Here is a 14826-nt window from a genome sequence, read left to right as displayed (position 1 = left end):
GTTGAATCAATATGTTGTACACCTGAAACTAACATAACATTTTGTGTCAACTATACTTAAACTTTTTAAAAAAGCAATTTCCTTCACTTTTCTTCTCAATAACCTTCCTTCTGCCTCCTTCACTCCCCCCTTCTTAACTTTCCAAAAGAAAGCCTTCATTCAGAATATATTGGTGCAATGAATAGGGCATGAAGCTTTCAAAAAAAATCAGAATCTGGTACTGTTCATTATTTTTCCTACCACTAATCATTCACACTTCTTCAAACTCCCAATATTCCTCAGTTAATACTTGCACAAGAGTGATCCTTGGGTCCTGGAAATTTGGGGAGACAGACATTGTTTCTTAACATTTATAGAGCCCCCACATAGTCATATAGTACTATGTACATCACTTCCTTAGGTACTGAGTTATTAATTGTGTGTCTTGTTTGCAGGTAGGGAAACTAGCAAAATGAGGCTAAATGGTTAAAATACAATCCCAGAAAAACTCAGAGCAAAATTCAATCCCTTCAGCAGTATTACTTCAGCAGTGGTTCTCAACCAAGCAATTTCCTGCCCTCAGGGGACACTTGGTGATGTCTAGAGACATTTTTTTTAGGTGGGGAGTGCTACTGGAATCTAGTGGGTAGAAGCCAAGGACCCTGCCAAACAGGCTACCATGCGCAGGATGGCTCCCACCACAAAGAATTGCCTGGTTCAGAATGTCAACAGTGCCAGGGATGAGAACCCCTGCTCCTCTGGCAATTCTAGCATGACTTTCTTTGGCCCCCTAATCAATAAAGAATGGCTCCCTCTACAGTTTGATCCTTGCACTGTTTTTACACAGAAACATGCCAATCAAGTGCTATTGCTGGCATTCTATGTTTTTTAGTTACCTTAAAAATGCAAGATATATGGGAGTCACAGAGGAAAATGAGGACAGCTAGCAAAGACTGGCTTCTTTCCTTTAACGAGAAAACCTAGCAAAGACCAGGTCCCTGCACTAGCAACCTCCAGGCCCTGAGCTATGGTCTGTATCTGGCTGCTCACCTGGACTCTTCAGTTGTTGACGAGCTTTGCAGCTGCCTTTTCTCTGCTTTGCTTATCTCTAAGCATGTGCATCACTCCAGAACAGTAATGATGTATGCTTATGGGAATCTCCAGAGATCTACAGCCCCTAATTGTCTATTTTGTTCAGTAAATTGTACTCATTGCTGAGCCATGTGAGGCACTGAAGGCCATCAGCCTTTCTGGGTGCCCTCTGTGTGAGCCTGGGTAATGGGACATTATCTGCCAAGGGCTCCACAGTATCCAACTGAGATGCTTAAAACAACCCTCCATCCACTTTTTCAGCTAAGTACCATTTTTTTTTTAACCTCCTCTCTTTCCTAACCATCCTTAGCTCTGCTTAGATCCTTATTAATTATAATTTTCTCTTCAAGGAGTCTGATTTTAGTTTAAGCTCTTAAAGCCAGGAAGCTCAGAAAGGTTATGATGTCCTTTCAACCCATCCTTCCTGGACCTCTACTTGTACTCTGAGAAGTGCATTCCAAATAGTAAATTTCTCCCTCTGGTCTCAAAAGTCTTCAGCACAAATGAAAATCCAAAGCCAGCTTTGATTATAATCCTCCCAATGCCCACATTCATTATACTAGGGACTGCAAATAGAGAGGAGTGAATGGACATGTAGTGTCCAGTGACACTGGATAAAATAAAATGGAACAGGCAGAACCATGTGTTTGCTACTGCTATTATCCATCAAAGTGGGAATCGTCAACTCTAATAAGTTGTTTCCTTCCTGGAAAAAAATTTAAATGATTAATGAAGGAAAAGTTAAGCAAAGTAAGCCATGGAAGAGGAGGATGCTGGGAGAGGGGAATATATGCCAACAGAGCTAATGGTAGGATATGGCTACAAGAAAAAGGCAAACAGGCCTGATTCCCTTCTCTACTACACATGCCAGGAGAGTCAACCAACTCCTCCCATATAAATCATACCCAAACTCACTGAAAATTCCTCTGTTGAGATATCTCCACATAAAGTTTCCATCCCATCACTTTGAAGAATTTTCTCTTCATAACTGTTGATTTGTATGGTGTCTATAAATTGAATCAATAAAGGCTTTGGGAAACTTTCAAAGACAGAGCACTTCACTGCACTGACTCAAATAGGCTAGTGAGACAAGAGCCTCTAGGATTTAGTAAAACCAGAAAAACAACAGCAGAGAATGCCTTTGACTTACCCTGGAGTAAAGGGTGTGAGAGCCTTCAAACGCACTTACATCTTCATGACCCATCAGCTCTGCTGCTTTTCACCACTCACTCACTTCTGCATGTTGGGCCACCACTGACCGATCGCCAACTGCCAAAGAGAAAAAATGAACGCATTAGGCCAGAAGACCCATGACTTCAAGTCCAGACCCCCCACTCAAGTGAATTTGTGAGTAGTCTAAGTGCTTAACACATAGACGCAAACACATAATGGCTCAAGCTCAATAAAAGTTTATTTCTGGTTCCCATATACATACTGAACAGGTAAACAGGTTAGTCAGTGGAATGGCCCTCACTGACACAGTGATCCAGGCACCCAGGCTAACCTAAGTTGCACCACTTTTTTTAAAACTTGATTTCCAAGCTTGCCCTAGAAATCTTCTCCATTCCAGCCAGCCAGAAGTGGAAAACAGCATGGAAGCTCACATGGGTATTCTGTGTGTTTTTTTCCTGGATGTAGATTGCAACACTCTTCTACTTCCACTCATATTTTGGTGGCTAGAATCAGTAACACAGCCACACCTAAGACCATGCGCTGCTGGGTACCTAGTAGTTATTATCTATCATACAAGGCTGGCTCCAGCCCAACCAAGAAGACAATATTGTATTTGGTACAACATTATGGATAAAACACTAGAAGAATAACCTTGACTTAGTTACTTAACAAGGGAATCTTGGTTCCCTGATTTTTTATCTGTAAAATACCTCTTCCCTCACAGGGTCAATGTGAAACTCCAAATGAAACAACGCAGCACTTCTCAGACTTTAATGTGCACACATAGCACCCAGGCATCTTGATGAAATGCATTCCAATTCAGTAGGTTCTGAGTGAAACCTGAGAATCTGCATTTCTCACAAGCTCCCAAATGATACCAATGCTGTACTCTAACCACACATTAAGTAAAAAGGAAAGAGAATTATTTTTGTAAACCAGAAATTTGCAGATATAAAGAATTATCTTGGTGCCAAATCTGATTATAATTCCCAACTAGCCAGCACTTTTAGGAAATGCTTAGTCTAGGTACCATATAAAATTTCATATAGTCACAGATTTTTAAAAATGGAAAGAATTTAAGTGGTCACTATTCTCTTATTTCCCAGACAAGGAAATAAACTCAGAGATGTCAATAATGCCCCCAAAATCTCACAATAAATTAGTGTACTATGAATAGAATGCCAAAATTTTGACTTTTTTTTTTTTGTTATTATATACACTCAATTGATAGCCTTCTGAAAAAGGGTAATTTTCTTCTGCTAAAGCAAGAACAAATACTACTCTGGCCCATACCCAAAAAGGTACCAGAAGGTAGCATTCACCAGTTTGGGTCACTATGGTACCAAATGTAGGCAAGGTGACACAGAAAAGACATCAGGAGATTTTTAAGCAGATGTTCTTCATAATGTAGTGATAGCCACCAAAGTTATGTTTCACATGTCTAAAATAGGACTTGAACACAAATTAACTTCTGTACATGCTCTGGCAAAACCAAAAATATTTTCAATATATAAAAACTCTGAGTCACTACTATTTGGGGGACAATTAGGAAAAGAATTTGGGGTTGCAAATAGAAAAGAGAAATAAAATAATTAACCAAGAAGCAGCAGTTTCTATGGTAAATCCTGAGGACAAAGAAAGGAACCTCAAGATTTTTTTTTATCCCTGACACATATGCTATTTTTGCATCCCCGAGATCATGCTGAGTCCTAGGAGCTTACAGTAAAAAACAGTGCAATGAAGGACCTCAGAAGTGAAAAATAGGAGTCAACCCCCCAAGTCACAAGTCAGAAAAGCACTATCTGGAAATCAAATCAGACTGGGGGAGAAAGGAGGTTCTTACAATGCATGTCATCTTCAATGAAGGAACATGAATATGAAAGTGTTTTGGTGAAATCACAAGGGAGCACTTCCTGGGCAAGCAATGATAAGTGGAAATCAATACTTGCACATCCATTATTAATTTAAAATGAATAAAATACTATTAGCATCTTCATTTAGTAAGCAATTTTAAACATTTTAATAAAGGTAAAATGTTCTAAGAACTTCCATAGGTTTACTTCTGTACTCTACCCCAACCCTCATGCACTATAGTGTCTTTAGCTCCTCAAAAACTCTCCCATCCTGGCTATTTTCCACAACCTACTTTAGACTCTAGAATTTCTACACTATTTTTGTGCCATGGATTCCACTCCTCTCATCCCACCCCCAATTTTGGCAGTCTGTTGAAGCCAAAGAAACTCCTTCTCAGAATAATGTGTTAAATGGTATAGGATTACAAAAGAAGCCTACTATATTGACATATTCTTTCCACGCAGCGCTCAGAGTTCCATAAACCTAATATAAGAATATCTGATTGGTAAGGGACTCTTCTAGGATGATGAAAGTTCTTTTTCTTCTAGGAAACAGTATGCAAAAAGTTTTAAAAACCCAAAGATGCACATAAAGAATCCTGTGCAGGATCAGTCAATGAAGAACAAGCTGCAAAGAAAAGCCTGACCTTGAATTTCTACCCAAACTCAACATTATTCATGCTGTGGTTTTAAAATGCTACATTAAGGAATTACTCAGAATTTTCTTGGCTCTGGCCCTGTAGACACAGCATATTCTAAGTCCTGATGGCAAGTGGAGAAAGGCAGCATTGGAGAAGGAAAGATGGAAAGGAGTCTGAGCTTGGGTCCTAGTTCTCTAATAAGTTCTCTACCACTACCTAGTTCTGTTAGCTTGGTCAATCACTCAGTTCTGAGTTGAAACTCTGTCTATAAAATGAGAAAGTTGAGTTAAACCACCTATGGGTTTCTTCTAACTCTAGATTATTAGGATTCTAAGACAATACACAATCACTTCTCTAGAAAGAAATACTATCAAGATTTCTTTTTGCCCTAGGCTCACAGTATGAAATTACCTTCTAGATGAGAATTTTTCAGAGGCTTCAGAAATACCTTACAAGAGTCACCCTGCCACAGAATAAGACTTGAAAGAGATTTTAATAGACATCTATCACCTCAGCAATCCCAGTGATCAGGCAAGAAAACAGAGTTTCAGAAAGGCAAAGATTTGAGGTCACATAATGAGACAATGTTAATGGACTGCTGTAACTACTGTCATCTAGCACCAGCAGGATTTTAGGATTCGGCATTGGTAGTAAAAACCAGCTCATCAGTTCTCCTGGAGACAGAAATAAACCTCAAATAAGCTGAGCCACAGGGAGTGAACTGCACGAGGAAGCAGGTGACTGGGGTAATGACACCCAGAGGCAGCACCCTGTAGCTCAGGCAGGGTCAAAACTCAGGTTCTCATATACACTGTAACTTCACTGGCAACAGCACTCATCTCCTTCTAATACCAACTGGCTATAAATTCCATCTCAAAGAACAGTCAATAACAAAGAAAGAATGGCTATTTCAAAAGAGGGGAATAGATAAATGAACTCTGGCTAACAAGCTTAATAAAACCAAAATTCAAGATTTGAAATAACAATCTTGAAAGGACAGCATTGGCTAAGAAAACCTTAAAATACTTCTTAGTAATTTCCAAGTTTTAGAAGAAACTGATTCAGAATAACTTTGGCCTATGGGGACAGCCGTGCGGTACAGTAACAACAAGCACTGCTTTTAGTAATACCCTTACCACTATCTTCAGAGCATATAATTACTGGATATTGATCAGGTTTAAAAGTCACATGTATATTTCCATAGTCCTGTCCATGTGTAGACTAGCTTTACGTGCAAAGAATCAGAACTATGAAATTGTTGTGAATTTTGATTAAATCAGGATTTCAATCTCATGTTCAATTAACCAACATGTATGCCAAGAGCTTTCAAAACCTATAATGCTTGTCAGTTTACCCTCTGCCTTTTCCCCTATATACAACCAGCAAAGTAATTGTACCCATTCCTCAACCCCACAACACACACTATTTCTACCTAAAATAAGCAATTCTGGCTTTCAGAACCTTTTTTTTTTTTTTTTTTTTTAAAGAGCTGATAGCCTTTCAAAGTCTGGAGGCTACACACCTCTGGTTTGCCAGCTCTGTTTCATCTCCTCCAGGGATTCTAGAGACAGCAGTGCCATCTACTGGTAGGGAGGGCACAACTTATTTCTGGAATCCTGTGGGTGACGAGCCAAAGACCTGAAAGAATGGCAGGCTAGATTGTGTCTTTGTGAGCCTTTCTTTTCTAAAGCACATAACAAACATAACTGATGCTTACAACCTGAGAAACGGAACCTCTGCAGGAGTCTCCACATGAAGGGCAGCTCCTCTGGAAGCCATACGAAGCCCAGCCAGGCTAGCCAATAATGAGCTCTGCCTGGAAATGCCTCCTTAAGGCTCCAAAGGCAAGCAGCAGAACCTCACTGAATTAAACATTTCCTGGCTCTCCTCTTCCCCCAGTGCTTCTGTATCAGATGATCTCACCCATGACCCCACCTGTGGCAATGTTATCCAGCTTTATCCTATAGCATGCGTCTTAGGGAAAGTGCTCACACCCATCTCAACGTGAAGGCTCTTAGATTTATACAATGTGACACAGATCCCACTCAAAGGACACTACTGCTTAGGTATGCAGGTCGTACTCTAATCTCTCTCATTTGCTCTCCATCCTCCCTGTTCCTGACCCAGAGGACAGAAATGCCAGAAAGGAAATGATTTCGTTGTTGCTTTCAAAGCAACACTAGTGGGCTTTCATTGAATAATAAAACCTTGTCTTGTAAGTCACTGATGTACACTACTTCCCTCAAGATGAACTAAGTCAGCTAATCTTTCTCTTTTCCCTTGTATAAAACTATCTTTCTCTACCTTTTTAAAACCCATCTCTCTTCCAAAGGCTAAACATAAACATACCATGACCTTTACATAACTTACATGAAAATGACATTTTTTTTTTAAAGATTTTATTTATTTGTTTAACAGAGATAGAGACAGCCAGCGAGAGAGGGAACACAAGCAGGGGGAGTGGGAGAGGAAGAAGCAGGCTCATAGCAGAGGAGCCTGATGTGGGGCTCGATCCCATAACGCCGGGATCACGCCCTGAGCCAAAGGCAGACGCTTAACCGCTATGCCACCCAGGCGCCCCGAAAATGACATTTTTCTAAACATAAAAGCGTGTCTTTTCAAACTATACCACCTACCCCACCTTCAGAATTCCTCCTCTCCATCACATGTCACCTTAAGAAAAAATCATTGGTAAACTGAATTATTCCCACTAATTTACTTAATATTGCAACGTAACAGTCTATAGTCACTTTAATAGGGTAACAGTCTATAGTCACTTTAATAGGGTAATTTGTTACATTCCCAAAAACCTTTGCAGCAACTTTACTTTCATTCACCTCAGAAAACCATCAAAAAGTTGATTTGCTACAGCTGATAAATGTTCCAATACCCATAACAAATTTAAGTGTGCCTTCTTCAATTTATTTTAACTTGCCAGGTAAACTGACTTCTTAACAAGTGTTTTCATAGGCATGAGGTGTGTTTGAAAAATCACATTGTTTCCTGAAGAAACAAAACTTTGTATGTGGGAAGGTAAGAGTAATAAAAGGGCTTTGAAAGAGTATCAGGAGGTCTCCAATGAATCAGGTAGAGAGTCTTCTCCATCTCATACCTGAATAAGTTCTAAATAGATTAGAGTAAAATGCCAGCATATGGTAAAAATCTTTCTAAAGACCGATGAATCATTTATTATCAAGTAAACTAACAGACACATCCAACAAATTCGTGGAAAACTAAAGGGACTTTTAACATTTCATTATAAGATACACAGTATGCCCTTGCTATTACAAGGTCTGGGGAAATGGAGAAGGAAAGTAGATGTCTTGCATAAAACTTCCCTTTTTAAACTATGACTTAAAGGAGACATCCCTCCATCCCCAACACAAAAACCGTTTTTGGCATCCAAATGGTCTTTAAGCAAGCACTTTTCAAAGAATTAGGGAATAGGTGTAATTCACACCATGTTTTCCCTTCTCCCTACAGGCCATTAACATGCTCAAAAGAATTACTCTCTTCAGCAGCCCAGAAAGACCTCAGTTTACAGAGATAACCACCATCCCACCCCACCCCCACTCACACCCCTAAACCCCCATCTTCTTGAAGGAGAATCTCAGTGCGATGGTCTGGTCTGCAGTTCACTGCAGGCATTTCCCTCCTCACAATTTACCAGTCATCGGTTTCGCCCTATCTGTAATTTCTTATTGTAGCCTCTCATTTAGACCTGCTCCTATCATTTAGACCAGTGCCCAACCGCTTAAAAAATTTTTTTTCACCTCTTAACGAAAATCTGGATTCCCTTGGCAGGCTAAAAGCGTTCAGTTTCAATGCAACTCTGGGGTGAGAGCTCGCGTGCAGGTCCGGAGAAGCCTTCTACGGGCAACACTTGGGCTCGGTCTACTGGTCGTGCCCCCCCCCCACCTCCTCCCGCACAGCTGCGCTAGGAATTCGGCGTCGCTCGCCGCCGGATTAGTTCGAGTCCCGCGGCTTGGCTAGAGTGACACATTTTTTTCCCCTTCCTTCTCACATGTGACAGGTCCCACTGCATTAAAGCCATCCTCTCCCGGGCCCCAAACCAGGTCCGGAGTCCACTGATGGCCCCGCCACACCACACTCACCCTTCACCTGGGGAGGGGGCCGATACCAGCATCCCTCCAAGCGGGAAACAAAGGCAGAGACGAGGCTGCCAGGTGGGCAACTCCCCTCGGGAGGACTCGTCACCGTGGTGGGGATAGACAGGTGCATTTAGAGGGTAGGAAAAGGGAAACCGAGGCACCCAACGGGGTGGCTGAGTGCGAGTCTGCATCCTACCCGAAGCAGAGCTCTCCGGGAGGACCCCAGACTTCCCCCTTCACCCCGCCCAGCCCTGCCCTGCCCACCCGGCTAGTCCGCACCAGCCGCGGTAGGGCCAGAGGGCCGCCCTGCGGCCGCGCTTACCTCAGGAGAAGCGCTCCGGCTCCCTCCGACGGCTCCGGAGAAAGCCCCGCCGCTCGCGCACGCGCACCCGCGCTCTCGTGCCTTCGCGCCCCCGCGCGCGCCTCTCCGTCCGGACTCTAGCCCGCCCCAGCCCTGCCCGTCAGAGTCCACGAGAGCCAATCCAGTAACAGGAGAGGCCCGGCGCCGGTCACGTGGTCTTGCCAGCCAATCACCAAATTGCCCTCGGCAGCACCCGCTCCGATGTCCCTGGGGGTTCGGTTGCTACCGAGCCGAGCCGCTGCGGAACGGGCACAAAGGGCTGAATTCGTTTTCCAGAGCTGTTTTGCTCAATGAATGAATTAATACGTCAATTGATATTTGAAATTCTAAATATTAATAGCAATCACCCGGGTATCTTGTTAAAAGGATTCTGATCCAGTAAATCTGGAATAGAAACCTGAGATTCTGCCTTTCTAACAAGCTCCAGATGGTGATGATGATGCTCCCGATCTGAGGACCACGCTTTAAGTAGCAAGATTTTAAGGGCACCTGTCAGAAAATGGTTATAGCCCTTGTTTCATATTATCTGAAAGTTTCACGACCTTTTCTTTTCCTTCCTTCAGTGATGGAAAGCTTCCAGGGACTGAGTAAACATGGGGTGCCCTGGTGATACTCGTAATTTGGGCACAGGCTGAGGGAAAGTGCGTTTAATTCCCACATCACCTACCCCTACTCTGTGGGGCAGCAGTCTCTGCCAACTTGATAGTTGGAGTGTGGAAACTAGAAGTAGTAGTTTCATTCTGAAGTATTCAGCATGTGTGTCTCAGTGGCACTGTGCTAGACTCTTGGTCAGAAAGTGACTTAAGTAATTTTTGCTTCCTAGAAATTCACATTCTGTGAGGGAACTATACAAGCAAGTTCAGGAAGAAACATATAGGAAAAGCAGGGAGCTGTCAGTCTCAGCATCTTGAACAATTCAGGCATAAGCCAGAAGGTGGTAAAATAACCTACCTTAGGAATCTTAAAAATTGCCCTGATATCTTTCTGTCAGTAATACCAGAGTCTGGAAGTTGGGAAGTCTAGTGCCTCTGCCATCTCTCAAAACTTGACCTAAACCTAAATGTGTTCAGACCTGCCAGCTAGAACCTATGTTGTTCAGCATAGTCAAACTCATATTACCTGTACAGTAGTGTACCAAGGTGAGTCAAAGGCCTAAATGCTAAATTCTCCAAAACCTTCTTTTCCCAGCTCTGCAGACGGGGTAGTATGACAACCCTTCAACCAGTTTTCTGTTCTATTCATCAAGATGATCAAACTGCCACTTAGAGAAAACTTCACCTTTGTAGGTGTGTCTTGGGCCTCTCTGGCTCATCAAATCCAGAAGTGAAGCCCCCTTAACAATCTTAGACATTACTCATCACAGTGTCTGTATCAGAGATGGCTTAACATAAAATCCAGAGTTACAGGCAATACAGTGAACCTAGCACAATAATGGTTCTGGCTATATCAAGAGTAAAGAAATATCTAATCAAGAAGAATCTATTTAAAAATATCGAAGTTTCTTTTGCTATCATTAAACCACTGTATCTCAAGTCTGGCTGCACAGTAAAACTTTTAATGAAATAGATTTGGGGGCACTGTGCATAGAGATTCTGATTGGGGTAAGGAGTGGAGCCTCAGCAGCTGTAGGTTCTAAAAGATCTACAGGTGGTTTGTATCTAGCCTTGCTTGAGAAAACTGGCATAAGCTGCCAGGTTGATGGACTCATTCTTTAACAAGGGAAAACCAACTCTGCAACACAAATCACTAATGACATAAAGACTCTGACAAGAGGAAAGTTTCCACATACTTTGTGAGAATAGATTTTTTTTAAGGCCAAAAATAATTCACAGGTAATAGATACTCCAAGCCTACTGAGTGGAACAAATTGAAAAGCAATGTCCACAGCTAGGTTTAATTCCAGTTGATTAAATATTTAAAAGAACCTATCACCTTTTAGCCACCCTAATGAACTCTGTTGATATCGTCACGTGTTTTATGCTCTTCCTAACTAAAAGCACATTTCTATGTGAGCATTACTAAGAGTTATTCTCTGAGGTTTTCCCAAAGTGCAACAGAATCACCTGGAGTACTTGTTAAAATGCAGGTTCCCAGCATCCCCATCCTGAACTTCCTCTAGCCTCTCCTGTAACAATTCTGAGGCTGCACTAAGTTACATTTGAGTCCAAGTGGTACCTCCTGATACAGAAAATATACATCATAGGCAAACCCTCAAGTAAAACAGATGTGCTATTAGTTTAGTATGCCATGCTAACTAAATAAACCTTATTTTATTTTAAGGAATTCCAAGAGATTCTTGATTCTTTTTCCTGGGTTTTTGCCAAATTCTGTCATTTTGTGAAATAAAGAGATTAGTGCCTGGATCTTAGCTGTTGTTGCACAGAGTTTTTCTATGGAGTGATATTTGCAGTAGTGGAATATGACCCAGTTTTTAAATGGATTAGTGAGGTCCCTTCAGAACACTGTGCCAACAAGAACCACCTTGCTCGAAAGTGACTTTATTTGTCACATCAGAAAAATGGAAGCCCAATGTAGGGGCCAGCAAGCTAGCTTCCCTCCTGCTCTGACACTTTTTAAAAATATATTTCACAGGGGTGCCTGGGTGGCACAGCGGTTAAGCGTCTGCCTTTGGCTCAGGGCATGCTCCTGGCGTTGTGGGATCGAGCCCCACATCAGGCTCCTCTGCTATGAGCCTGCTTCTTCCTCTCCCACTCCCCCTGCTTGTGTTCCCTCTCTCGCTGGCTGTCTCTATCTCTGTCGAATAAATAAATAAAATCTTTAAAAAAAAAAGAAAAAACATTTTTAATACAAAGTGCCCATGTATTGCTCCCAACAAATTGATCGTTTTCAATGAAGATATCAAACTTAGCAAGCTTGGCTACAAAAGAGAGAGAATGGTTTATGGAGAGAAATACCATATTGTATGCATATAATAGAAAACAAATGTAAATGGGTAAAATTTGTACTGAATATTCGCAAGTTCCCAAACTTATATAAGAAAAAGATAACAGCTAGAAATTTCGACCTGTCCAACATATGTGTTTCACAATTACAAACATGAACCTGGAAAGCAGGTAACTTTTACAAGACAATACCAATAGTTTGGAGCCAAGAGGTGAGGCATCAGGTCTCATTCACTCAATGAAAACACTGCATGGGGGTGCCTGGGTGGCTCAGTCGTTAAGCATCTGCCTTCGGCTCAGGGCGTGATCCCAGCGGTTTGGGATGGAGCCCCACATCAGGCTCCTCTGCTGGGAGCCTGCTTCTTCCTCTCCCACTCCCCCTGCTTGTGTTCCCTCTCTCGCTGGCTGTCTCTCTCTCTCTCTCTGTCAAATAAATAAAATCTTTAAAAAAAAAAAAAACAACAACACTGCATGTCCTCTTCTTTTAGCTCATTTTAAGAGAAATAAGTCATCACAATTCACAATAAAAAGTATTATGTTGCAAGAGAGGCTCATAACACTATAAGAAATTACACAGAAGGAGCACAAAATCTGACTGATGAAATCAGGGAAGGTTTTCTGTAAGAAGTGATGCCTGAACTGAATTCCAAAGAATGAGTAAGACTTAGCCTGCAAAGGCTAGAGGTTGGGTGCTCAAGGACTCGCAAGAGCCCATACAAGAGTATAACACTGGGGATGAGAAAGTAGTTTAATTTGACTAGATGTGAAAGGGGGAGGAGGATGACTGAAGGATGAGGAAAAGACCAGAATGAGGGGATGAAAAAATGCCTGATATGCCATTCCTTCTTCCTATAATCAATCATAGCATTCAACTCTACTCTAGACATTATGAGTAGACTCTAAGACCAAATCCCAGTCTTCTACTTACCACTTGTGTAAACCTGGACAATTTGGCCCTTGGAAGGTATTCAATAAATGATTGTACAGTTTTCTCATCTGTAAAATGGAAATAATGGCAATACAAGTACTTGTCTCATAGAAGTTGGGCATTTGGTGTGTAGGAAGTGCTAAATAAATGTTAGCTATTAGTAATAATCTCCTGAACCTGGATGTGGCCTCAGACTCCTTCTCAACAATGTTACTGGCCTCCAACTTCAAATAATCAGAATGGCACCCAGAGGGATACTGCTCAGCCCTTCCTAGTGCCTAACACAACTCTGATTCAAAGCTCTACAGCCTAGTGCCACTCACCTATACTAATTCGTGTCCACATTTAAGCAAGTTCTCTATGAAAAAAATGTCCCTCTCAATCCAACACCAACTCACAGACACACACACTCACACACACACACACCCCAGATGCTGACACCACTAAATATTATCTTGAACATTTAAAGAGATTATTTTCACTTTTTGGGGGGAATTTTTAATAGAACACATCATACTCTAAGATGTTTGGATTTTTGTCCCTTAGATATGTTATTTCTCACTTGCTCACACTCAAGTTTTTATGCCATTTCTATGGCTATACCTCCCAGATTTCTGAACTATATTCCCACCAGTTTTCCATTCCTATGCTGAAGAGCTTAGCATCCTCTATGAAGATGCAATATTGGGGTATATGGCTTCTGCCAAATGATTTCTAAAAATTCTCCAGATTAGTTCCTGGGCCTGGAGTGGGTTCGTGCATGCACTCATTCCCACTCAGAAACATCTCTGGGGTTCTCTATGGTGAGTAAGAACTAAACTAGATAAGAAGGAGACACAGAGCCAAGCAAACAGAGGTGGTTTCCATTTGGGGAAAGCTTACTATCCTCTGCCTATCCATCAAGCCCTATCCTCTGGACTGAGAGGCTCTGCTAGCCCTGGGGTGGAGACTGTTAATGCCCAACCAAGACCCCCTTCGATCCCTTTCATCAGCTCTGTGCTCTCATCCCCTAGCCTCCACTCCCTTTGCTATAATCTTCAAAGGATTACCTTTGACACTGGAGCCAACTCACCTATATGGAACCAAAAGCACCTGAGAGTGACATCACCCTATGGGCAGCCCACAGCCAATGACTAGCAGGTGTACACATATAAAAATTCAGCTCCATTACTTCAAAGTGTAACACACTGTGCATTGTAATTTACACGACAGAACTCCCTAGATCAGGCTGAATCTGTTGCTTGAAATCCCACCCTTACCTGGCTCTTATGAGTTCCTCCTAGGAGCACTTCTTTATAAATCACTAGCACCTGAATGCTTGGCACAGAGTGCACTTCTGGGAGTACTCAACCAAGTACTCATTTGCTTATTATTAAGGTGGAGCATTCATCCCACTATATTTACTTAGTCTAAGTCAAGTAATATACTCTATATTGTACATTGCATGAGGACAGAGACCATGATTCTTTCATCTCTGAAGACCCCAGGTCATAGCACATAGTTGGAGCTCAGTAAATCTCTGCTGAATTGACTTGAGCTAAAATGTCTCTGGTATGTCTCAGCATCTCCACCCATCACCAGCCACTTCTCTGATCTTATCTCCATCTCTCTGTCTCCTGATACTCAGCTCCAGCCACACTGGCCTTCTTAACTGTTTCTCAAATACAACAAACCCACCCTTGTCTCTGACTGGAATACTCAGCTGTGGCTGCCCTCCTCCCCTCACCTTGCATCTGCAGGGAACCTCCATTCCTCATTGAATTCGGGTGTCTGCTCAAAGGACT

The 14826-nt window shown here is 42.0% G+C and overlaps 1 protein-coding gene across 4 annotated transcripts in view; it reads right to left on the bottom strand.

Moving 5' to 3' along the window:
- Positions 1–14826, bottom strand: part of TMEM108 (transmembrane protein 108) — a 673892-nt gene that overhangs the window by 389751 nt on the left and 269315 nt on the right. For 3 of the 4 annotated variants that reach the window (XM_045791779.2, XM_087870207.1, XM_045791780.2), the window contains exons 1-2: positions 9173–9261; positions 2222–2340 (exon numbers count right to left, since the gene is read on the bottom strand). The gene's annotated coding sequence lies outside the window, so the exon portion shown is untranslated. Of the gene's footprint in view, positions 1–2221; positions 2341–9172; positions 9262–14826 lie in introns of those variants that run through there. The other variant, XM_087870206.1, reaches the window with a different exon arrangement.

This window comes from Ursus americanus, chromosome 20 (assembly GCF_024610735.1).
Source record: "Ursus americanus isolate L20-20 chromosome 20, mUrsAme1.1.p, whole genome shotgun sequence".
NCBI lineage: Eukaryota > Metazoa > Chordata > Mammalia > Carnivora > Ursidae > Ursus > Ursus americanus.
Note: the sequence above shows the minus strand (reverse complement) of the source record. Positions and strands in the feature narration are given on the sequence as shown.